Source organism: Tamandua tetradactyla, chromosome 13, assembly GCF_023851605.1.
Source record: "Tamandua tetradactyla isolate mTamTet1 chromosome 13, mTamTet1.pri, whole genome shotgun sequence".
In the NCBI taxonomy this organism is placed as follows: domain Eukaryota; kingdom Metazoa; phylum Chordata; class Mammalia; order Pilosa; family Myrmecophagidae; genus Tamandua; species Tamandua tetradactyla.
The window spans coordinates 18811357-18835521 of record NC_135339.1 but is presented as its reverse complement, the minus strand read 5'-3'; the positions used below and the strand labels follow the sequence as shown (position 1 = coordinate 18835521).

The 24165-nt window shown below is 39.9% G+C and overlaps 1 long non-coding RNA gene and 1 pseudogene across 1 annotated transcript in view; one reads left to right on the top strand and one right to left on the bottom strand.

The window, feature by feature from the left end:
* LOC143653655 (uncharacterized) overlaps positions 1-24165 on the bottom strand; it is a 69384-nt gene that overhangs the window by 34688 nt on the left and 10531 nt on the right. The window lies entirely within an intron of this gene.
* On the top strand, positions 4875-5933 carry LOC143654508 (bifunctional methylenetetrahydrofolate dehydrogenase/cyclohydrolase, mitochondrial pseudogene; annotated as a pseudogene).

Below are 24165 nucleotides of genomic sequence, written 5' to 3'. Positions count from 1 at the left end.
AATCTCCCTGCCACTTTCTTTAGGGGTTTCATGAATGGTCAGCCCTAAGTCAGGAGAGGGGAGAAGAACTGCAGCATCAAAGAATCGTGAGCTGGAAGGATTCTTAGCAATCACTTTAGTCCAGCCATCTCATTTAACAGAAGACCCTGCAGTCCCAGGAGGTGAAGGGAGTGCTTGAGTTTACACAGCTTTAAATGAAAATTGGGATCCAGAACCCAGGGCACCTTGTGCCATAAAATCCAGCACTCTCTCTACTACTACAACACAGAAGTGTGTATGGGTGATGCAAGTAATTAGAAAAGGGAAACATGTTTTGCTCATGAACTAGCACACTCAAGAGAGACTAATAAAAAGGTGCTATAAAATGCACAAGATAGATAGATAGCACTATATATATTTATACATGTGTATGTATGTATGTGTGTGTATCAGTAAGCAAGTCAAGCAATATATCAGGGAAAATTCCTTTGATGCCTATAATGAAAGAGGCTAAGACAGAACATTCTTCAGTGCAGCCAGGGGGCAGCCATAACTCAAAGCTCAGAGGACTTTTGTTTTGAAGCTTGCAATGCCGAGGAAACTAATTCTCAGGAAGCCGTGGCATCAGGAACAAAATGCATTAAGATCATAAATTGGTTGGATGCCCCAGAATCAATTACTCTGAGAGATGATATGGCTGTTAACCAGCTGAGCTGCTGGCCAGCGTTCTATGTGAGAAAGGAAATGAGGACAGCCTCTTTTCAAAGTGAGAGCATACCCGATGTGTGCAAAAGTACCACACAGGTGATGTGTGCAAGTGGGAGGAGGATTTGGGTGGGTGAAAGGAAGGAAGACATCTTGATTTCATGATGCTGATTTGTTCAGAAGAGTAAGACAGAGCCTAAAAAGAGCTAACACCTACAGCACTTACTACCTGTTACACTCTAAGAACTTTGTAAGTATCAACTTCCCACATTAACATAAGGAAGTGCACTATTGCTATCCTCACTTGATATATGAGTAAACTTTGTGATGGAGAGGTGAAGTAACTTGTTCAAAATGACCAGCTTATGAGACTCAGCATCAAGAGATTGAGAAAAACCCTAGAAAGAGCTGAGACTCAGCATCAGGAGATTGAGAAAACCTTCTCGACCAAAAGGGGAAGAGTGAAATGAGACAAAGTGTCAATGACTGAGAGATTCCAAACAGAGTCAAGAGGCTATCCTGGAGGTTATTCTTATGCATTAAATAGATATCATCTTGTTATTCAAGATGTAATGGAGAGGATGGAGAGAACTGCCTGAAAATGTAGAGCTGTGTTCCAGTAGCCATGTTTCTTGATGATGATTATATAATGATATAGTTTTCACAATGTGACTGCGTGATTGTGAAAACCTTGTGTCTGGTGCTCCTTTTATCAACCCTGTCAACAGACGAGCAGAACATATGGAATAAAAATAATAATAGGGGGAACAAATGTTAAATTTAGTTTGAAATGTTAGTGATCGATGAAAGGGAGGGGTAAGGGTATGGTATGTATAATTTTTTTTTCTGTTTTCATTTTATTTTTCTGTTGTCTTTTTATTTCTTTTTCTGAATTGATGCAAATGTTCTAAGAAATGATCATGATGATGAATATGTAACTATGTGATGATATTGTGAATTACTGATTATATATGTAGAACAGAATGATCATATATTAAGAATGTTTGTGTTCCTTTCTTGTAATTTTTTTTAATTCATAAAAATTTTTTTTAAAAAATCACCAGCTTGGCTCAGATTTGAATCTAGGTAGTCTGAGTAGGAGAGTCTAACCTCTCTACTATCCCATCATCAGAAGAATCAATAAGTTGTCACTGATGCCCCCAATGGGCCCATATAATGCCCTTGGAGCCCCTCAGGACCCTAGCTACGAATCTGCGATTTGGGACCTGCCTATGCTTTCCAACTTGAGCTGTAGTTCACCAATATCACCACAAAGGACCTCGTTAAATTCTGGTAATTATATATTTTTTCTTTTGCTTGTCGGTTAGAGAGCACTTATGTGTACCCAAACTGCAATGCTTCAAGTTTCTCAATAGATATAGAACTGGCATGTCAATATGGTATATAATGGCCATTCATTTTCTTCCCATTTGCTTCACACTTAGCCATGATACAGTCACAAGTTGCACTTTTAATCTACACTCAAGGACAGGCCATTTCTACATCCTAAATAAGTCCCAAGAACTATGTCTCATTCAGCAACACTTACCAGCCTGGCACCATGCTAGTCACTGAGAGGACAAGATACAATCTTCTTGCCTCAATATATCCCAGAGTAATTTGGGCAGAGAACAAAAAGGTATTCGCAAAGTCCCCTTAGGGGACTGGGGAGAAAGGAGGAAATATTTAATTGGGGAATTTCTGATATTCTTGCAAGCAGTAGGGACAATCAGTTCAACAGGCTGAGCCCTCAATCTTGAGTTCTACCCCTATGAAACTTATTCTGCAAAAAAGAAATTAAGCCCACTGATAATTTACCTAAGAGTCACCCCCAGAGAACCTCTTTTGTTGCTCAGATGTAGCCTCCTTCTCTCTAAGCCAACTCAGCAGGTGAACTCACTGCCCTCCCCACTATGTGGGACATGACTCCCAGGGGTGTAAATCTCCCTGGCAATGTGGGACAGGACTCCCGGGGATGAACCAGGACCTGGCATCATGGGACTGAGAAAGCCTTCTTGACTAAAAGGGGAAAGAGAGAAATGTGTCTTAAAAAAAAAAAAAACCCTCAGTGGTTGAGAGATTTCAAACAGAGTTGAGAGTTTATCCTGGGGGTTATTCTTTTGAATTATATAGATACCCCTTTTTAGTTTGTGGTGTATTGTTGTGGCTAGAGGGTAGTACCTGAAACTGTTGAACTGTGTTCCAGTAACCTTGATTCTTGAAGAGCTTTTACTGTGTGACCGTGTGATTGTGAAAACCTTGTGTCTGATGCTCCTTTTATCAATGGTATAGAGATATGAGTAAAAGAAATAAATAAATAAGGATGAAAAAATAGATAATAGGGGGAGATAAAGGGTAAAAATTGGGTAAATTGAAATACTATTGGTCAATGAAAGGGAGGGGTTAAGGATATGGGATGCATGAGTTCTTTTTTTCCCATGTTGTTTCTTTTTCTGGAATGAAGCAAGTGTTCTAAAAATGATTATGATGAAGAACATACAACTATGTCACAATATCGTGAGCCATTGGTTGTATAATATGGTAGGATTGTGCATGTATGGAGACTTCTCGGTAAGAATATGAAACAACAACAACAAAAAGATACAATCTCTTCCTTCAATGAGCTCAGGTTTGCGGAAAGATCGAGTGCAAACAATAGCTATATGAAGAGCAGCACCATAGAGGTGTGTCCACAATGCTGCAGGGACAAAAAGAAAGGGGACCTGGCTCTTGGGAGAGGAGCAGGAAAAGAGGCTTAGTGGGGAGACTGACCTCAGTTTGTATGTAACTCAGATGTCTTCTGGGAGGCAGAGAGAACTCGGAGGCTATAGGCAAGGGGGTATATTTTAGGAAGACTGTCCTTCTAGATGCAGGGAGAGCAGACTGCAGGGGAGCAGGAAAACCAGTTAGGAGGTGACTGCGGAAGTCCAGGCAGGAACGGCGGGTTAGAATCAGGCAGAGGCACTGCGGATGGAAAAGAGAAGGTGAAGTTGAGATAAACAAGCAGAGGTATTATCAATAGGGATTTTTTTCCCCCTGTGAGGTTCACTTGGGCTAATTTGCCATAAAATTCCTTCAGATCCAGCTCATCACGCTGGAGAATCATGGAGACTTTGGCTTTCAGGTTAGGAAATTTTTAAACTTCCAGAAAACACAAGTCAGCCTGGGAGACTCGAGTTTAAACCCTGCCCATGTGTGCCTGAACAAGTCACATTCTCTGAAACTCAGTCCATTCATTCGCCAAGTAAGAATCACAATCTCTACCTTGTACCTTGACTTGTTATAGGGATTCAGCTGAGTTGGGTGGCAGTATTGTCTCGTCTCTTCATCTTTCCTAATAACAGCAGCAGCCACGTTTACTGAGCATGAACTATACCAGGCACGAGTCTAACATTCATGAACTCATTCAATCCTCTCATCACCCTTACGAGGCGCTATCATTATTGCCATCCTGCAGATGAAGAAACCGAGGCAAAAAGAGACGAAGTCCCAGCACAGGCAGCAGCACTGGCCAGGGCTGTGCTCTCCTTTGTGTCCACGCTGCCCGCCCGGCTGCTCCAGCCCACGCAGAGCTACACCCCTGCTCTGATGAAGGCTGATGATTCTTTCGCCCTATACGCTCAGTAACCAATTCCTGAAACATCCGGGTTTCAAAGATAGAGTTTATTACTTGACACATAGTAGGAAAGCAGATGGCCTAGTGGCCCAAAATCTCTCTCCTCAAATTGCAGTAATTCTGATAGTTTAATTTATTAGAGAAAAAATGAACAGGATTTAGGATAATGAGCACAGTGGCCCCAGATGATGTAATTAGAGGGGATCTGATTATTGAGCATGTGCAGACAAATTACAGGCTTAATCACAGAACATATGTAAGAAAATGATGGAATGAGGTGTAGGTGACTTGTAGGTTAAAGTCTGAGCTACCGCCCATGTCAGGTGGGCCCATTTTGGTTAGATCCAGTCTCACTTATCAAGATAAATTTGGACTTGGGGTGGGTTAGTTCTGGAAGGACCCAAGACCCTTCATTAACAAACATTAGGAGCTGTCTTTAGTGATTACAAGACTCTAAAGCTGAAAAACTAGATAACTGGGTCCGAGTGAGGGCTAGACACCAGGTTTTTACAACCACAGGGACAGAAGATAAGGGCTATACAATCATTACCAGAGATCAAGGCGCTGGATTACAATGCAGAGATTTCAGGTATTTCCTTCTGTCCTCTCCAATATACCAGAAAGCAAAAAGGAATATCTATATAATGATTCAGTAATCAAAATTGTCCCTTAAATCCTAATTTCTCGGTTCCACCCCGCCAGTTCCACCGCCCGGCAGTTCAAAACGAAGCTGTTGTCATTTCTGGAAAGAACCTTGCCCAGCAGATGAGGCAGGAGGTGGGAGTGTGGCTCAGGCTGATGAGACCCCGCCGGCCACTCCCCCGACCTCAGCAAGACCCAGGCAGGCTCAGACGTGGGAATTCACAATGGGACAATTTTGAAACCAGCTTCAATTTCAGAGGAAGAATTGTTGAATTTGATCAGTAAGCTAAATAATAAATAGCAGTGTAGATGGCCTCCCTGTTCAGCTGTCTCTTCCAGAGCACGGTGGCGAGAGAAAGGTCTGCGTGGCTATTTTCTCCAGACAAGGATGTCGACAGCTTTCATGTAATTAACGCAGGACAGATGTGTCTGGACCAGTATTGCATGCTCCCCACTGCCTCCATAGGGTGTGCGGGAAACAATTAAGCAAACTGGAATTCCAATGCTAGGGAGGACTGTGGCTGTGGCTGGAAGGTCAAAGAATGTTGGAATGCCCACTGCAGTGTGACTACACACAGATGGGGCACGTGGAGGTCTGGAGGACATGCCACTGTTACAATTTCTCATCGCCATACTCCCAAAGATCAGTGAAAGGGGCACACAATTCTTGCAGATCCTCTGTATCCGCTGCAGGCATTCCCAATGTGATCACAGCAGATATGATCAAAGAAGGAGCAGCAATCATTGATGTGGGAATAAACAGAGTTGAGGATCCCATAGCCGCTAAGCCCAAATTGGTGGGAGATGTAGATTTTGAAGGAGTCAGGAAGGAAACCAGTTTCATCACTCCAGTCCCTGGGGGCATGCCCTGGTAGTGGCAATGGCAATGCTAATGAAGAATACCATTAGTGCTGCGAAAAAAAAAAAGCTGCTGAGGTTTGAAAAGCGGAAAGTGCTGAAGTCTAAACAGCTTAGAGGAGCAACCAATTAACTTTCAACTTCTTTTATGAACAGCCTTCCAAGCCAGTTCAAGAAGCAAAACAGGCCAATAGAAATGCAATATTTTCTTATTCTGTTGAAATGGTTTAAAATAGTGCTTTGTATTTATTGAAAGCTTAAATGGGTGGGTGTTTGCACATATAGTTCTCACCCAGGAGCCAGTATCCTACTGGGCCATGAGACTCAAAGGAAGCCATTCTCTTGGTCCCAAGCCATTCAACACAGGGCATTGTCACGTTGTGAATGGATGCTTAACTTTGTCAGGCCACTGTAGTTATTAAAAGTTGCCTTTTCTAAGATTGCATTTCTCAAATGCTACTTCAAGAAGTGTTGATACCCACATTAGATTCCAAACCTGTTGAGTTCAGCTGGTCAAACCAGAGAAAATTAAGGGAATGGTAAAAAGGAAAAAACGAGAGCAATTGAGTAAGAAAAAAAATTACCCAGATTTATACATAGATTCACTGATAGCCAGATTTATCTAAATGAAACAATCGGGTGGGAAAGAAGAAAAACTACATGCTAATAGTATCCCTAAGCCGCCATTTTGGGGCTTAGCCACTGGGGAAATGTTTAGGACGCTCTGTTATTACCTCTCATCATTCTATGTATGTTACCATTCAGTGAGATTTCCCCATGTTTTCTGGGATTAAAAAGGCTCGTGTTATAAATTATTAATGTGTTGTCATATTTCACTTTTGCTGTATCTTTGAATTTCATTAACTTTTCTACTACTAGAGAGTATATGGTTTCTCGGTATATCTTGAAGCAAGGGCAGTTTAAGTATGCAACTTATTTTTCCACCAAAGAATTGCCAGTAGCTTCCTGCTTTCCTCTTTGAACCTGTGGGTTTTCCTAAAAGGTTTTAAAGGGCTTGAGTTAGTATATTGAATTTAACCAGATTTTTCTGATTGAAGTTTGTTTTAATAAAAAGAAGTAACTTGCAACCTCTCACAGTGGCAGAGCTAAGATGTGAATGCAGCAAGTGGCACTCCAGACTCTTTACCACTCCACAACGGCCACCTGCCCCAACTTCCTGAGCACCCACCTACCCTTATGTACAGAAAGTCCAGAATCTCCCTCCTCCCCTCTATTGTCCGAAAATCCTCCTTCAGTCCTGTTCCCTGGCACTGGGTGGGAAGAAAGCACAAGCTCAGCCCTCCACTGCCATTGCTAGATCCTGCCACCAGGTGTCAATACAGAAGGCCAGTCCGGCAAGGTCGGTCAGGACAGTCAGTGGAGGGGTGGGGTCAACTCCTCTGATCTATACTCAGCTAACAGGGGCTCCGGAGACTCTTGCCTGACATGTAGAAGTGCCGGGAGCTTCCTACTGTAATCATGTCTAAAGAGATTATTATGTATTTTATGGTCTTGCGAACCGTCGGCTATACCGACCAAAAGCCTCGCTCAGGAGAGTTTAGGACAGGCGGAGGGGCTAACCAAGACCTGTCTTATATCATGAGAGTTTCTCTGTGTACTTGCTTCTAAACTATGATGAATGTAATTTTCTGTCCTGAACAGAGACATTCTGAGGCTGAAACAGCTTATAAACACAAACCTCTTCATCACATGGAGAGCTCCAACACCAATCTTTGGCAAGAGCGTGGAGTGCTGCAGATAATCAGATGCATCCTCAAGTTTAATCATGAGCGGGATGGCCAGCTTTAGCAAATAAAAGTGCAGGCCTCCTAATTCAATTTGAATCTCTGGTAAACAATGAACAACTTTTAGTTTAAGTTACGTCTTATGCAATATTCGGGGCATACTTATGGTTAAAAATCGTGTGTTGTTTATCTGAAACTCAAATTGAATGGCATGTCCTGTATTTTATAGGGCCTTAAGTGTAGCCATGATCAGAAGCAAATCTAAGTCCTAGAAAAGCAAAGGTTAAAGGAACTTAGGTCAATAGCTTAAATTCGTTTGGCTACTATGAACTGAGCAAAACTTTCCTTCACTTGACAGGAGTGGTTCTTAAGCCTGGCTTTTTAATCCCCAGGTTCCCACGCGTGCCGCGGTGGGGACCTGGGTAACGCTGCTGGGTGCGCGTGGCGCTGAGAGCCGCTGCTTTCAGGTGGAGCTGCCTGTTTAATCCCCAGGTGCCCATGCGTGCCGCGGTGGGGACCTGGGTAACGCTGCTGTGTGTGCGTGGCGCTGAGAGCCGCTGCTTTCAGGTGGAGCTGCCTGTTTAATCCCCAGGTGCCCACGCGTGCCGCGGTGGGGACCTGGGGAATGCTGCTGGGTGCGCGTGGCGCTGAGAGCCGCTGCTTTCAGGTGGAGCTGCCTGTTTAATCCCCAGGTGCCCACGCGTGCCGCGGTGGGGACCTGGGGAATGCTGCTGGGTGCGCGTGGCGCTGAGAGCCGCTGCTTTCAGGTGGAGCTGCCTGTTTAATCCCCAGGTGCCCACGCGTGCCGCGGTGGGGACCTGGGGAATGCTGCTGGGTGCGCGTGGCGATGAGAGCCACTGCTTTCAGGTGGAGGTGCCTGTGCCTGTGCCACTGAAGATTTTCCTGCAGTGGTAGAGAAGGAGATGAGACTGATGCACTGTACTTGCAATTATGAGCTTCCTGAAATCATAACCCACACTGAGTGCACACAGACAGCCGCTCTGGCAGTGCTGAGAGTCAACTGGCAAAGGGATAAATGGGCTTCCTGACAGTTCCTGTTGCTCTCAAAATAGCATTTCCAATCAGACTCTTCATCCCCTAATTCCACTCTGGAGAATAACTCTTAGGGAAATAGCCCAAGAAAAGTATATATACAGAAATGTTGATCACACAATATATATAATGAAAAATTGGAATTCATGTCACGGTCCCACAATAGGAAAATGTCCAACCAAATTTAGATACATTTATGTTAGGATATGACAAAGCAAATAAAATCATGTTTTCACAAAATATCTAATTATAATAGGAAAAACTAGTAGTATGACGTTAAGAAATGGAAGCAGACTATAAAGTGTATATGCATTAGACTGGTTATTTTACTTTTTCAGATTATTCTTAAATACGTGGAGAAAAAAAGACTGCAATTAAATGTATCAGATAATTAAAAGTATTGATCTCTGGTTTCTGGCATTATTTAAGAATGTATTTCACTCACTTTTATTTTTCTGTTTTAGATTCCAAAATTCTTCACAATAAACATGTATTACATTTATAACTAGGGAAAATAAATGTTTCTTTAATGTCATTAATTCCCATAATGGCCAACCAGGTAATTCAAAACTAATCCCTTAATGAGTACAGCTAAAAAAGCTGGACAAAATATTTAAAACATCTTGTTAAAAGCATCACAGAGGGCCCCCAGTCAACCAGATGACAGCGTAAGACACTCCAGGATGCTGTTACCATGCAGAATCTTTGAACAACTAGCAAAAAATGGCAAAGCCTTCTTCCTCAAACCTCAGAAAAATAAAACATGGGTGAGTGCCAAATCAAGAAAATGCAGCTTTAAAAACAGTACAAAATGAAGTTAAACCATATCATAAAGCTGCAGTGCTCAAAACAACGTGGTACTTGCATAAAGACAGATACATCGATTAATGGATTAATGAAACTGAGAGTTCAGAAATAGACTGCAGACTTATGGTCAACTGATTTTTGACAAGGCTCCCAAGTCCACTGAACTGGGTCAGAATAGCCTCTGCAATAAATGGTGTTGGAAGAATTGGCTAGCTGCATGCAAAAAAATGAAAGAGGACCCCTATCTCACATCTTATGCAAAAATTAACCCAAAAATGGTCAAAGAGCCAGTACCATAAAAATCCTAGAAGAAAACGTAGGGGGGACTTCCTGGAAGATGGCGGCTTAGTAAGACGCGCGGATCTTAGTTTCTTCTCCAGGACACCTACTAGGGGAGTAGAAACGATACAGAAAGCGCCCAAAGCCACAACAGAGATAAAAAAGACAGCGTACCCCATCCTGGAACGGCTGGCTGGCTGAGAGAAGCAGCTCGGGTGAGATCGCCGAGGCGCGCGGGCCTTACCGGGCGGGGTGGCAAGCGGCCGGAGTTACTCCCTTCCCCCTTCCCGGGCCGGCTGGGAGAATTGGAGAGGTGGTCCCCTGAAACCAAGGCGACTGGCGCCCACACCACGCGCAGCCCCCGGACCAACTGAGAGAATTGGATCGGAAACCCCCAGGCCGCGGAGAACGGTGACCCCGTGACTCCCGGGGAACGTGCACTCTCTCGGGCGGGCCGCTGCCGCTGGCGCCCTTCCGCCACGCTTGTTGCCCAGGGCCGACTAGGAAATTCGGACGGGCTCTTTCCCTGGCTGCGGCGACCAGCAACCCTCCCTGCGTTCGGACCCCGGGCCGGCTCAAGCCGCTTCGGCTAGCGAACCCCCAGGACGGCGAGAGTTTTCCAAAGTTAAGGTCCCACAGCACCTTTTACTGGTGGGACCCGCAGACAAACGTGTGCCATGAGCGCCACCTACTGGGCAGGATAAGAAAAACAGAACCCAGAGATTTCACAGAAAAATATTACAACCTTGCTGGGTCCAACACCAAGAGAAATCTGAATAAATGCCCAGACGCCAGCAGCAGAAGATAACTGTCCACGCTCAAAAGATTGAGAATATGGCTCAGTCAAAGGAACAAACCAATAGCTCAAATGAGACACAAGAGCTGAGACAACTAATGCTGAATATACGAACAGAAATGGAAAACCTCTTCAAAAATGAAATCGATAAATTGAGGGAGGACATGAAGAGGACATGGGCTGAACATAAAGAAGAAATAGAAAATCTGAAAAAACAAATCGCAGAACTTATGGAAGTGAAGGATAAAGTAGCACACATAGAAAAAATAATGGATAGCTACAATGATAGATTTAAAGAGACAGAAGATAGAATTAGTGATTTGGAGGATGGAACATCTGAATTCCAAAAAGAAACAGAAACTATAGGGAAAAGAATGGAAAAATTTGAACAGGGTATCAGGGAACTCAAGGACAATATGAACCGCACAAATATACGTGTTGTGGGTGTCCCAGAAGGAGAAGAGAAGGGAAAAGGAGGAGAAAAACTAATGGAAGAAATTATCACTGAAAATTTCCCAACTCTTATGAAAGACCTAAAATTACAGATCCAAGAAGTGCAGCGCACCCCAAAGAGATTAGACACAAATAGGCGTTCTCCAAGACACTTACTAGTTAGAATGTCAGAGGTCAAAGAGAAAGAGAAGATCTTGAAAGCAGCAAGAGAAAAACAATCCATTACATACAAGGGAAACCCAATAAGACTTTGTGTAGATTTCTCAGCAGAAACCATGGAAGCTAGAAGACAGTGGGATGATATATTTAAAATACTAAAAGAGAAAAACTGCCAACCAAGACTCCTATATCCAGCAAAATTATCCTTCAAAAATGATGGAGAAATTAAAACATTCTCAGACAAAAAGTCACTGAAAGAATTTGTGACCAAGAGACCAGCTCTGCAAGAAATACTAAAGGGAGCACTAGAGTCAGATACAAAAAGACAGAAGAGAGAGATATGGAAAAGAGTGTAGAAAGAAGGAAAATCAGATATGATATATATAATACAAAAGGCAAAATGTTAGAGGAAAATATTATCCAAACAGTAATAACACTAAATGTCAATGGACTGAATTCCCCAATCAAAAGACATAGATTGGCAGAATGGATTAAAAAACAGGATCCTTCTATATGCTGTCTACAGGAAACACATCTTAGACCCAAAGATAAACATAGGTTGAAAGTGAAAGGTTGGGAAAAGATATTTCATGCAAATAACAACCAGAAAAGAGCAGGAGTGGCTATACTAATATCCAACAAATTAGACTTCAAATGTAAAACAGTTAAAAGAGACAAAGAAGGACACTATATACTAATAAAAGGAACAATTAAACAAGAAGACATAACAATCATAAATATTTACGCACCGAATCAGAATGCCCCAAAATACGTGAGGAATATACTGCAAACACTGAAAAGGGAAATAGACTCATATACCATAATAGTTGGAGACTTCAACTCACCACTCTCATCAAGGGACAGAACATCTAGACAGAGGATCAACAAAGAAATAGAGAATCTGAATATTACTATAAATGAACTAGACTTAATAGACATTTATAGGACATTACATCCCACAACAGCAGGATACACCTTTTTCTCAAGTGCTCATGGATCATTCTCAAAGATAGACCATATGCTGGGTCACAAAGCAAGTCTTAACAAATTTAAAAAGATTGAAATCTTACACAACACTTTCTCGGACCATAAAGGAATGATGTTGGAAATCAATAATAGGCAGAGTGCCAGAAAATTCACAAATAGGTGGAGGCTAAACAACACACTCCTAAACAACGACTGGGTCAAAGAAGAAATTGCAAGAGAAATTAGCAAATACCTCGAGGCGAATGAAAATGAAAACACAACATATCAAAACTTATGGGACGCAGCAAAGGCAGTGCTAAGAGGGAAATTTATTGCTCTAAATGCCTATATCAGAAAAGAAGAAAAGGCAAAAATTCAGGAATTAACTATCCATTTGGAAGAACTGGAGAAAGAACAGCAAGCTAACCCCAAAGCAAGCAAAAGGAAAGAAATAACAAAGATTAGAGCACAAATAAATGAAATTGAAAACATGAAAACAATAGAGAAAATCAATAAGGCCAGAAGTTGGTTCTATGAGAAAATCAATAAGATTGATGGGCCCTTAGCAAGATTGACAACAAGAAGAAGAGAGAGGATGCAAATAAATAAGATCAGAAATGGAAGAGGAGACATAACTACTGACCTCACAGAAATAAAGGAGGTAATAACAGGATACTATGAACAACTTTACGCTAATAAATACAACAATTTAGAGGAAATGGACGGGTTCCTGGAAAGACATGAACAACCAACTTTGACTCAAGAAGACATAGATGACCTCAACAAACCAATCACAAGTAAAGAAATTGAATTAGTCATTCAAAAGCTTCCTAAAAAGAAAAGTCCAGGACCAGATGGCTTCACATGTGAATTCTACCAAACGTTCCAGAAAGAATTAGTACCAATTCTCTTCAAACTCTTCAAAAAAATCGAAGTGGAGGGAAAACTACCTAATTCATTCTATGAAGCCAACATCACCCTCATACCAAAACCAGGCAAAGATATTACAAAAAAAGAAAACTACAGACCAATCTCTCTAATGAATACAGATGCAAAACTCCTCAATAAAATTCTAGCAAATCGTATCCAACAACACATTAAAAGAATTATACATCATGACCAAGTAGGATTCATCCCAGGTATGCAAGGATGGTTCAACATAAGAAAATCAATTAATGTAATACACCATATCAACAAATCAAAGCAGAAAAATCACATGATCATCTCAATTGATGCAGAGAAGGCATTCAACAAGATTCAACATCCTTTCCTGCTGAAAACACTTCAAAAGATAGGAATACAAGGGAACTTCCTTAAAATGATAGAGGGAATATATGAAAAATCCACAGCTAATATCATCCTCAATGGGGAAAAATTGAAAACTTTCCCCCTAAGATCAGGAACAAGACAAGGATGTCCACTATCACCACTATTATTCAACATTGTGTTGGAGGTTCTAGCCAGAGCAATTAGACAAGAAAAAGAAATACAAGGCATCAAAATTGGAAAGGAAGAAGTAAAACTATCACTGTTTGCAGACGATATGATACTATACGTCGAAAACCCGGAAAAATCCACAACAAAACTACTAGAGCTAATAAATGAGTACAGCAAAGTAGCAGGTTACAAGATCAACATTCAAAAATCTGTAGCATTTCTATACACTAGTAATGAACAAGCTGAGGGGGAAATCAAGAAACGAATCCCATTTACAATTGCAACTAAAAGAATAAAATACCTAGGAATAAATTTAACTAAAGAGACAAAAAACCTATATAAAGAAAACTACAAAAAACTGCTAAAAGAAATCACAGAAGACCTAAATAGATGGAAGGGCATACCGTGTTCATGGATTGGAAGACTAAATATAGTTAAGATGTCAATCCTACCTAAATTGATTTACAGATTCAATGCAATACCAATCAAAATCCCAACAACTTATTTTTCAGAAATAGAAAAACCAATAAGCAAATTTATCTGGAAGGGCAGGGTGCCCCGAATTGCTAAAAACATCTTGAGGAAAAAAAACGAAGCTGGAGGTCTCGCGCTGCCTGACTTTAAGGCATATTATGAAGCCACAGTGGTCAAAACAGCATGGTATTGGCATAAAGATAGATATATCGACCAATGGAATCGAATAGAGTGCTCAGATATAGACCCTCTCATCTATGGACATTTGATCTTTGATAAGGCAGTCAAGCCAACTCACCTGGGACAGAGCAGTCTCTTCAATAAATGGTGCCTAGAGAACTGGATATCCATATGCAAAAGAATGAAAGAAGACCCATCTCTCACACCCTATACAAAAGTTAACTCAAAATGGATCAAAGATCTAAACATTAGGTCTAAGACCATAAAACAGTTAGAGGAAAATGTTGGGAGATATCTTATGGATCTTACAACTGGAGGCGGTTTTATGGACCTTAAACCTAAAGCAAGAGCACTGAAGAAGGAAATAAATAAATGGGAACTCCTCAAAATTAAACACTTTTGTGCATCAAAGAACTTCATCAAGAAAGTAGAAAGACAGCCTTCACAATGGGAGACAATATTTGGAAATGATATATCAGATAAAGGTCTAGTATCCAGAATTTATAAAGAGATTGTTCATCTCAACAACAAAAAGACAGCCAACCCAATTACAAAATGGGAAAAAGACTTGAACAGACACCTCTCAGAAGAGGAAATACAAATGGCCAAAAGGCACATGAAGAGATGCTCAATGTCCCTGGCCATTAGAGAAATGCAAATCAAAACCACAATGAGATATCATCTCACACCCACCAGAATGGCCATTATCAACAAAACAGAAAATGACAAGTGCTGGAGAGGATGCGGAGAAAGAGGCACACTTATCCACTGTTGGTGGGAATGTCAAAGGGTGCAACCACTGTGGAAGGCAGTTTGGCGGTTCCTCAAAAAGCTGAATATAGAATTGCCATACGACCCAGCAATACCATTGCTAGGTATCTACTCAAAGGACTTAAGGGCAAAGACACAAACGGACATTTGCACACCAATGTTTATAGCAGCATTATTTACAATTGCAAAGAGATGGAAACAGCCAAAATCTCCATCAACAGAAGAGTGGCTAAACAAACTGTGGTATATACATACGATGGAATATTATGCAGCTTTAAGACAAGATAAACTTATGAACCATGTAATAACATGGATGGACCTAGAGAATATTATGCTGAGTGAATCCAGCCAAAAACTAAAGGACAAATACTGTATGGTCCCACTGATGTGAACGGACATTCGAGAATAAACTTGAAATATGTCATTGGTAACAGAGTTCAGCAGGAGTTAGAAACAGGGTAAGACAATGGGTAATTGAAGCTGAAGGGATACAGACTGTGCAACAGGACTAGATAAAAAAACTCAAAAATGGACAGCACAATAATACCTAATTGTAAAGTAATCATGTTAAAACACTGAATGAAGCTGCATCTGAGCTATAGGTTTTTGTTTTGTTTTGTTTTGTTTTGTTTTGATTTTACTATTATTACTTTTATTTTTGTCTCTATATTAACATTCTATATCTTTTTCGGTTATGTTGCTAGTTCTTCTAAACCAATGCAAATGTACTAAGAAATGATGATCATGCATCTATGTGATGATGTTAAGAATTAATGATTGCATGTGTAGAATGGTATGATCTCTAAATGTTGGGTTAATTTCTTTTTTTCCGTTAATTAAAAAAAAAAAAAAAAGAGAAGGGATAATTGGAGATGAAGGGATACAGACTGTACAACGGGACTGGATATAAAAACTCAGAAATGGACAGCACAATACTACCCAATTGTAATGCAATTATGTTAAAACACTGAATGAAGCTGCATGTGAGGTATAGGTTTTTTGTTTTTGTTTTTTTTGTTTTTTTTCTTTCTATTATTGTTTTAATTCTTATTCTGTTGTCTTTTTATTTCTTTTTCTAAATCGATGCAAATGTACTAAGAAATGATGAATATGCAACTATGTGATGTTATTAAGAATTACTGATTGTACATGTAGATTGGAATGATTTCTAATTGTTTTGTTAATTCTTTTTTTAATTAAAAAAAAAAAAAAAAAAAAGAAAACGTAGGAAACATCTTCAAGATCTAGTGATAGACAGTAGTCTCTTGGACCTTACACACAAAGTACAAGCAATAAAAGAAAACATAGATAAATGGGACCTCCTCAAAACTGAACAGTTCTGTGCTTCAAAGGACTTTCTCAAAAGGGTGACAAAGTAGCCAATTCAATGGGAGAAAATATTTGGAAACACATATCTGATAAGGATTTGAGATCAAGAATATATAAAGAAATTCTACAACTCAACAATAAAAAGACAAACAACCCAATTTAAAAACTCAAAACACATGAATAAACATTTTTCCAAAGAGGAAATACAAATGATTAAAAAGGGCATGAAAAGATATTCAGCCTCATTAGCTGTTAGGGAAATGCAAATTAAAACCACAAAGAGATATCATCTCACACCTACTAGAATGGCCGTTATTAAATGTGCAGAAAGCTACAGGTATTGGAGAGTATGTGGAAAAAGAGGAACACTTATTCACTGCTGGTGGAAATGTAAAATGGTACAGATGCTGTGTGGAGGATGATTTGGTGATTCCTTAGAAAGTTCAGTGTAGAGCTGCCTAACGACCCGGCAATCCCACTATTAGGTATATACCCAGAAGATCAGAAATCAGGGACGTGAACAGACATTTGCACACCAATCTTCATAGTAGCATTAGTCACAGTCACCAAAAGATGGAAACAGCCCAAGTGTCCATCAACTGATTAATGGATAAACAAAATGTGGTGTATACACATGATGGAATATTATTCAGCAGTAACAAAGAATGAAGTCCTGAAGCACATGACAGGATGGATGAACTTTGAGGCTATTATGTTGGGTGAAATAAGTCAGACACAAAAAAATATTGTCAATAGCACTAATGTGACCTATTTATAATATTGAAACTCATAGACGTAAAATCTAGAATAACAGATTACAAGAAAATAGACTGAGTCAGCTAGAGAATTGGGAGCAATTGCATTTAATATGTGCAGAATGTTAACTAGGTTGAAAAACATTTGGAAATGGACAGAGGTGAGGGTAGCACGTTATTGTGAGTATAATTAACAGTGCTGAATTATGGGTAAATGTGGTGGAAAGGGAAGTTTAGAGTCATGTATGTCATCAAAAGGAAAACATGGGAATGTATAACAGTGAATCTTGTGGTAGACAATGACTGTGATTAACTGTACAAATATTAAAAAGTTTCTTCATCAATTAGAACAATGAACGAAACTATTACAAGGAGTTAATAATAGAGGAAACATACCTATTGCAAACTGACTATATGTAACAGTAATATCTTAATATTCTTCCATCAACACAACAAATATACCACACCAATAACAGGGGTCAGGAATGGGATGGGTAAGCAAGGGGTATGAGATGATTTGATTTGTTTTGTTTGCTTCTTTTTTTCTGGAGTAATAAAAATGTTCTAAAATTGATCATGGTGATGAATGTAAACCTATGTGATGATACCATGAGTCATTGATTGTATACTTTAGATGGATTGTATGGTGTGTGAAAATATATCAATAAATTGCATTTAAAAAAACAACAGCAGGAAAGTTCCTGGCACCCTTGCTGGCCTCTCCCCAGTCCTTTTCGCTGTTCAATTTAGAACCAGTCTGCACTCCAAATGTGGTCCCCAGCCCTTTCTCAAGGGAGCAGAGTAATACCTATGTGCATACTGGGTGCCTGTATGTCACTGCCAGGCTATTGGGTGGCAACTTGAAAAACTGAATCAGGGAAGATGTCTTTGGCTCCCTCTCCCAGAATTTGCCCTGCAGGCAGACACAGCTTGTGGACAGCTAAATCAGTATAAGAAATAATTAAATAAAAGTGGCCTGAGGCAGGGCGGGCCGCGGTGGCTCAGCGGGCAAAGTGCTTGCCTGCTATGCCGGAGGACCTCGGTTCGATTCCCGGCCCCAGCCCATGTAACAAAAACGGAGAAACAGAATACAATAAAACAAGAAAATGTTAAAAAAAAAAAAAAAAAAAAAAAAAAGTGGCCTGAGGCAAATGGTTACAGCTTTTAAGACATACACTAGAGCCCCCAGGAGGTGGGGGCAATAGTCTACTTCATATGGAGTAGAGAGGGCATTTAGATTCCTGTAAATACAGGAATTTCTAAGGGCACCAACAACTGTACACAAGCCCAGGACATGACGCAGTTCAGAAAAGACAGAGAGGACTTTGCATTTTGCCTCCGTGATGCCATAAAGAAAATACATGAATAATATATACCAAAGGAAATGGGAGGAGACTCAAATGGTACAATACAAAAAATCAAATAAATGTGAAAGCAAGCATTAAAAGAAGAACTGAGGCACAAAGATAGGTATGAGAGTTACAAACCCCATGCAACAAAATGGCAGAAGAGAGTCCCACATTATCGGTATTTAATTTAAATGTAAATGGGTTAAAATCTCCAGTCAAAAGGCATGGATTCACAGAATGGATAAAAAAAAAAGCATATCCCAACCATATGCTGCTTGAGAGACACACCTTAAATCAAAGACTACAGTACTTACCGTTCTACTCTGTCTCTCAATTTGCCATATCTGTCCCTACTGCTACTGCTGAATTTCAAGATCACATCATTTCTTCATATCCTTACTTTCAAATTCCCCACAACTCTTTCCATCTTCCACCAAAATTACCAAAGCGATTTATTGAAAAACGGTTTACTCCTTTCAGCATAAAAATTATGAGCATATCAGATGTGGCTTCACTCTCTCTAAGCCCAACTCTGCAAGTGAAATCATTGCCTTCCCCTCTATGTGGGACATGACATCCAGGGGTGAAAGTCTTCCTGGCAACATGGGAGATGACTCCCAGGGATGAATCCAGCTTAGCACTATGAGATCAACAATTCCATCCTGACCAAAAGGGGGGAAAAAGTGTAACTAAAAAAGTATCAGTGGCAGAGACAGTTCAAATAAATTCGATAGCCTACTCTAGAGGTTGCTCTTCCACAAGCTTCAGTTAGACCCTGCTACCTATCATAAACTGCCAGCCCCACAACTAGGACCATTCCAGCCAATCCTAAAGAAGACCTAGGGCAAAATATAAAATTCCACAAGGGTTCCAGGCACTACAGTAACTTTCCAGAAACCTACAACTTCCAGATGGGTTCCTGGGCCAGATAAGTCCTGAAACATAGCCCAGCCTCTCCAGATCATCAGATAGTTCTATCTCCCTACCCCATATTAGTGACAGACCTTTCCAACATGAAAAAGTCAGAATGGCCATAGCCCAAACACCCTTAAAAAGAGGGCTGGAAAGGTCAAAGGTGATGGTGGAGTTATACAGAGAAGATAGGATTTAACAAATGAATACGAATGCTGAATCATTAAATTGATTTAGTCTCCAGTATCTTAGAGTGGCTATAAGTAAAAACCTAAAAGTGTGGAATTGTAATCCATGTCAAACTCTGAAATATGTTCTACAACTACTTGTGGTGCTGTGCTTTGAAATGTATAGCTTTTTTGTATATATGTTATTTTTCACAAAAAAATAAAAAAACAAGGAAAAATGTTAATTGTGATGATGAAAAAATATTTAGGACTTCTAACCTCCTGTGTTCTGGAGCAGCTAGAAGGAAAAATCTGAAAGGATCATATGGTAGCCCATGACAAACTCTGGGATCTGTCCTACAACTACTTGTTGTAGAGTGCTTTGAAAACTAATGCTTTTTTATTTCTTTGCTTTGTGAATATGTTATACAATAAAAAAAATAAAAAATAAAAAAATTATGAGCTTAGAGTTGTTGGGTGTATTTCCTATTCCTTTTAAAAATCTTTATTGTACTTTAGCTATTTCTACCTCATTAAGTGTCATCAGCATTTATTGTCCACATGGAAATATCAAAAAAACACAGAGGACTGAATTCCTACATCACTTTTCTGCTCATCATTCCCTGAACACGACATGTACTTGCATGCTTCTGTTAGTTTCCTCGTGATCTTCTCTCTATTTGGAGTTACCTTGTCCATGTTCCATATTCAAGATACTTTTACCGTATCTATCTTTTACCTTGTAGCCATAACCATAGCTTTACTATTACTGTAATTAAGGCACTTATCACTGCACAGCATCTAGACAGCTGGTTGTGCACCTACTTGCCTCTGCCAATAGATTATGAGTTTGCTGATAGCAACAACCATGCCTTATTCATCCCTCTATCCGCAGCACTTATCCCAATTCCTGGCTCACAGATTGTGCCAACAAATGAACCCATGAAATCAGTTTTGTAGACTTCCTGAATATGGAAATAAAGCACAGGAGGAGTTCCTGGCTTCTCTCGTAAATTAAAACAATGGGAGACAACAGGTAAGAAGAAAGTTCCTAGTATCTGTATACTAGCAGATCCTCCATTCCCCCACGTCTAAGGACCAGCTTAATCCTGAATTGACCTCAGGAAAATACGACCAGGTCACTTAGCCAGGTCTGAATCCCTGTTAGCTGTCACTTAATAGGAAAGCCCAGTAAGGCGAAGGGATCAAATGCCCATGGCAACAAAGTCATCTGTCTTCAAAAGCCACCTGTTTTGGAGTGGAATTGGAGGAAAATTAAGTAAAAAGTAATTTACTCCTATTTCACCAAGAAGGATTACTGATATCATTTAAAATGCTCTTTAATCTCATTTCAATATATTTTTACTTCTTGAATCCATGCTAGCCTGGAACCAAATCCTGCAGCCAATCTCTCTAACAAACCTGCTGAGCCTGAGGGATAATTTAACTTCTGTTCACCAACAAACTTGGCTACAACCAGAGTTTATGCTGTCTCTCATGAATAAATAAATAAAGAAGCTAATATGAGGGACCTTCACGTCAACAGTTCTTCTGACACAGGAAGCAGAGAAGCAGTCTGAAACTCAAAATTTTCTTGCCCTAGAATATTCGGTCAGCTTTTCTAGATCACACTGCATAGAAGGATACAATTGATAGGATCAGTAAGATATTGCCTAAAAATCCATACTTACTTGGTTTTAAATAATACAGAAACTTACAGTCCAAAATAGATTTTTAAAATTGGATGTGGAGGTAAAATAGAGATAGCTGCATCTGCATGGGCTGTGAAACTTCCCAGTGTCCTCCCAAGAATAGACAAAGCAATTAGCAGTGTAAAAGGAGAAGGGGAAAAGGGACACTTGTTAAGATAGGTGAAACAGTGTTTTAAGGAAGAGGAAGATATGAAATCAACATTCTAAGCTTCCATCTTAAGAAACCAGAAGGAGAAAAACCCAAAGTAAATAGAGGGATGGAAAGCATCAAGGTAAGAGCAGGAATAATTAAATGATAGCAAAGGAATATTACAAACAAATGAATGCCAATAAATTCATCAACATTATTAAATAAAGTATTCATTAGAAGAGGCAAATTACAAACTTGATATGAGAGATCATCTAAAATGTCCCACATATCTATAAAAGAAATTTAATTCAAAATGAAAAACCTTTTCACAAAGGAAACTCCAGACACAGATGGCTTCATTGATGAAGTCTATGAAACATTAAAGGAGGAAATAATACCGATTTTACCCATTTTTTCATTTGAAAAATGAAATACTTCCCAAATTATATTATAATGCCAGCATAATCATGATAAGAAAAATAAAGTCATTTACAAGGGGAAAAAATGTACACAATAATGTCTCTCATGAACATAAATCTTTAACAAAATATTAGCAAATCGAACTCAGCAATGTATGAAAAGAATAATACATTTGACGTAGTGGGGTTTATCCTACAAATGCAGGCTTGGTTTAACATTTGAAAAATTGATGTTAGTCACCACATTAATAAAAACATAAAAGAAATCATATGATCACTCAGGAGAGGCAGAAAAAAAATCATTTAAAAGGTATTTTAAAAAATTTTCAGTAAAGTTGTTGGAATAGAAGGGGCATATCTCAAACTGATAAAGGGAATCTATTGAAACACACACACACACACACACAAAACAACAAACCTACAGCTACTATTATACTTAATGGAAGACAGAACCCTTTCCATCAGGAAAAAGTCAGTAATGTCTACTCTCACTACTTCTACTCAACATTGTATTAGAGGTCCTAGCTCATATGACAAGAAAAAGAAACAAAAAAAAAAAAAGAGAAAGAAAGGAAGAAAAACTCTTAATTTACAGATGACATGAACATTCATGTAGAAAATCCTAAGAAATACACTGCAAAGCTACCAAAATAAGAAAATTTACAAAGGTTATAAGGCCCAAGGTCAATACACAAAAATTGATTGTGTGGAGTAAAATCATTGAAAATGAAGGCTATAAAGCTCCAAAGGTCCATGCCTCCATTGGAGCAAATGTTAAGCAGAAAAAACCATCAGAATCAACTTTTTCAGAAATCTGGAATAAAAACAACTTACAACAGCTACAGGAGTGCTTAATGAAAAATGAAGCTGCTAAATTTCATTAAGAGCACTGCAGCATTTTAACTTACCTGATTACTGTTTCCCATTCCCCAGGTGAGAAGCAGCTGTGGGAATGGTGGTTCCATGCCGGGTGCAGGTTGCTGGTGCCAAGGAAGTCATCACAGACCTTGCACTCAAAGAAATGTGCTTGTGCATTTGAGGATGCCTGAATGATCACCACAGGGGCTTGTCTATATTTTGCTCTTCTTGGAACTCTTCTAGAGTTAGAGTACTCTCCCAGGCAACATTTACCAAAAGTATGTAAAGCCATATTCTAACCTGAAGCTGCTTAGGGCAAAGGACAACAGATGAGACAAGCAACAGACTGACCGAAAAGCCTAGGAAGGGAAGAGGCTAGGGAAGGAGATGTATGGGATAAATAAGGGGTTGGAAAGCTACCACATTGTAGTAGTTAGGTTCAGGTGTCAGCTTGGCCAGGTGATGGTGCCCAGGCCTTCTACTGCTGTGGATATAAATCATCAGCATGTAAAATTCATGTATGGTTGATTACATCTGCGGTCAGCTAAGAGAAGTGCCTTCTACAATGAATGAGGCTTAAAAGGAGAGGTCAGAAGAAAGAGAAACAGCTCAGCACAGCTCTGAGGAGCTCAGCACAGCCCAGCACAACACAGCTTAGAGCTCAGGGCTGACCAGAAGTTTGGAGATGCAGAAAGGAACCATCCTGGGAAAAGTCACTTGAACCCAAAAGCCAGCAGATGTCGCCGTGTTTCTTCCAATGTGACATAGGAAGTCAGATGAAAGCTACCTGCCTTCCCTCCAAAGAACTGTAATTTTGCAACTAAATAAATCCTCTTCATAAAAGCCAAATCCATCTCTGGTGTATTGCATGTCGGCAGCATTAGCAAGCTAAAATATACATATACTGGAGAATACTGAAAGCCATATCCATGCCCAGGGCAAGATGCAGGGTCAGAAACACCTGAGAATACCCAAGCTTTCATGTCTGATTCGTCTTTAGGTTCCACAAAAGCAGGAAGTGGAAGCTAAAACAGAATTGTAAATAGTCTAAGTATTGAAATTGTGCCCCAACTCAGAGACAATCTGCAAAGTTTGTTTCTTTCTTCTTTATTCCAGGTGTATAAGAAATCTGTCAAACCACTACCTAAGGTGGGGGGAGGGACAAGAGTTAAAGGGAGGTTTAGATCTCCTATTTGGTGAGGCTGTGCTTTGGGTTATCTTTCTCTTGTGGGCAATGAAGTTATCTAAAATTCAGAGTGTTGATGGACTGTGGACTTTGGGCATCATACATGATGCCTAATGAATGCAGGTGGCTGAAGGATGCACTGACTGAGACGTAGAGAAGCCATATTCTTTAACCCTGATTCAATATTGCTGGGCGATCTTTTTATTAAGTTGTTTCCATGGAGATGTGACAAAATTGGGTGGGACCTGTTGATTAGGTGGTTTCCATGGAAATGCATAGTCACCATTCAAGGTGGGGTCGCTAACATTTTGGAAAAATCTTGAGAGTCCATACAGCCAGAGACCTTTGAAGATGCAGAAGGAAAGTGTCCCCAGGGAAGTCCTTTGAAATGAGAACCTGTGAAAGAAAGCAGATGTTGCCATGTACCT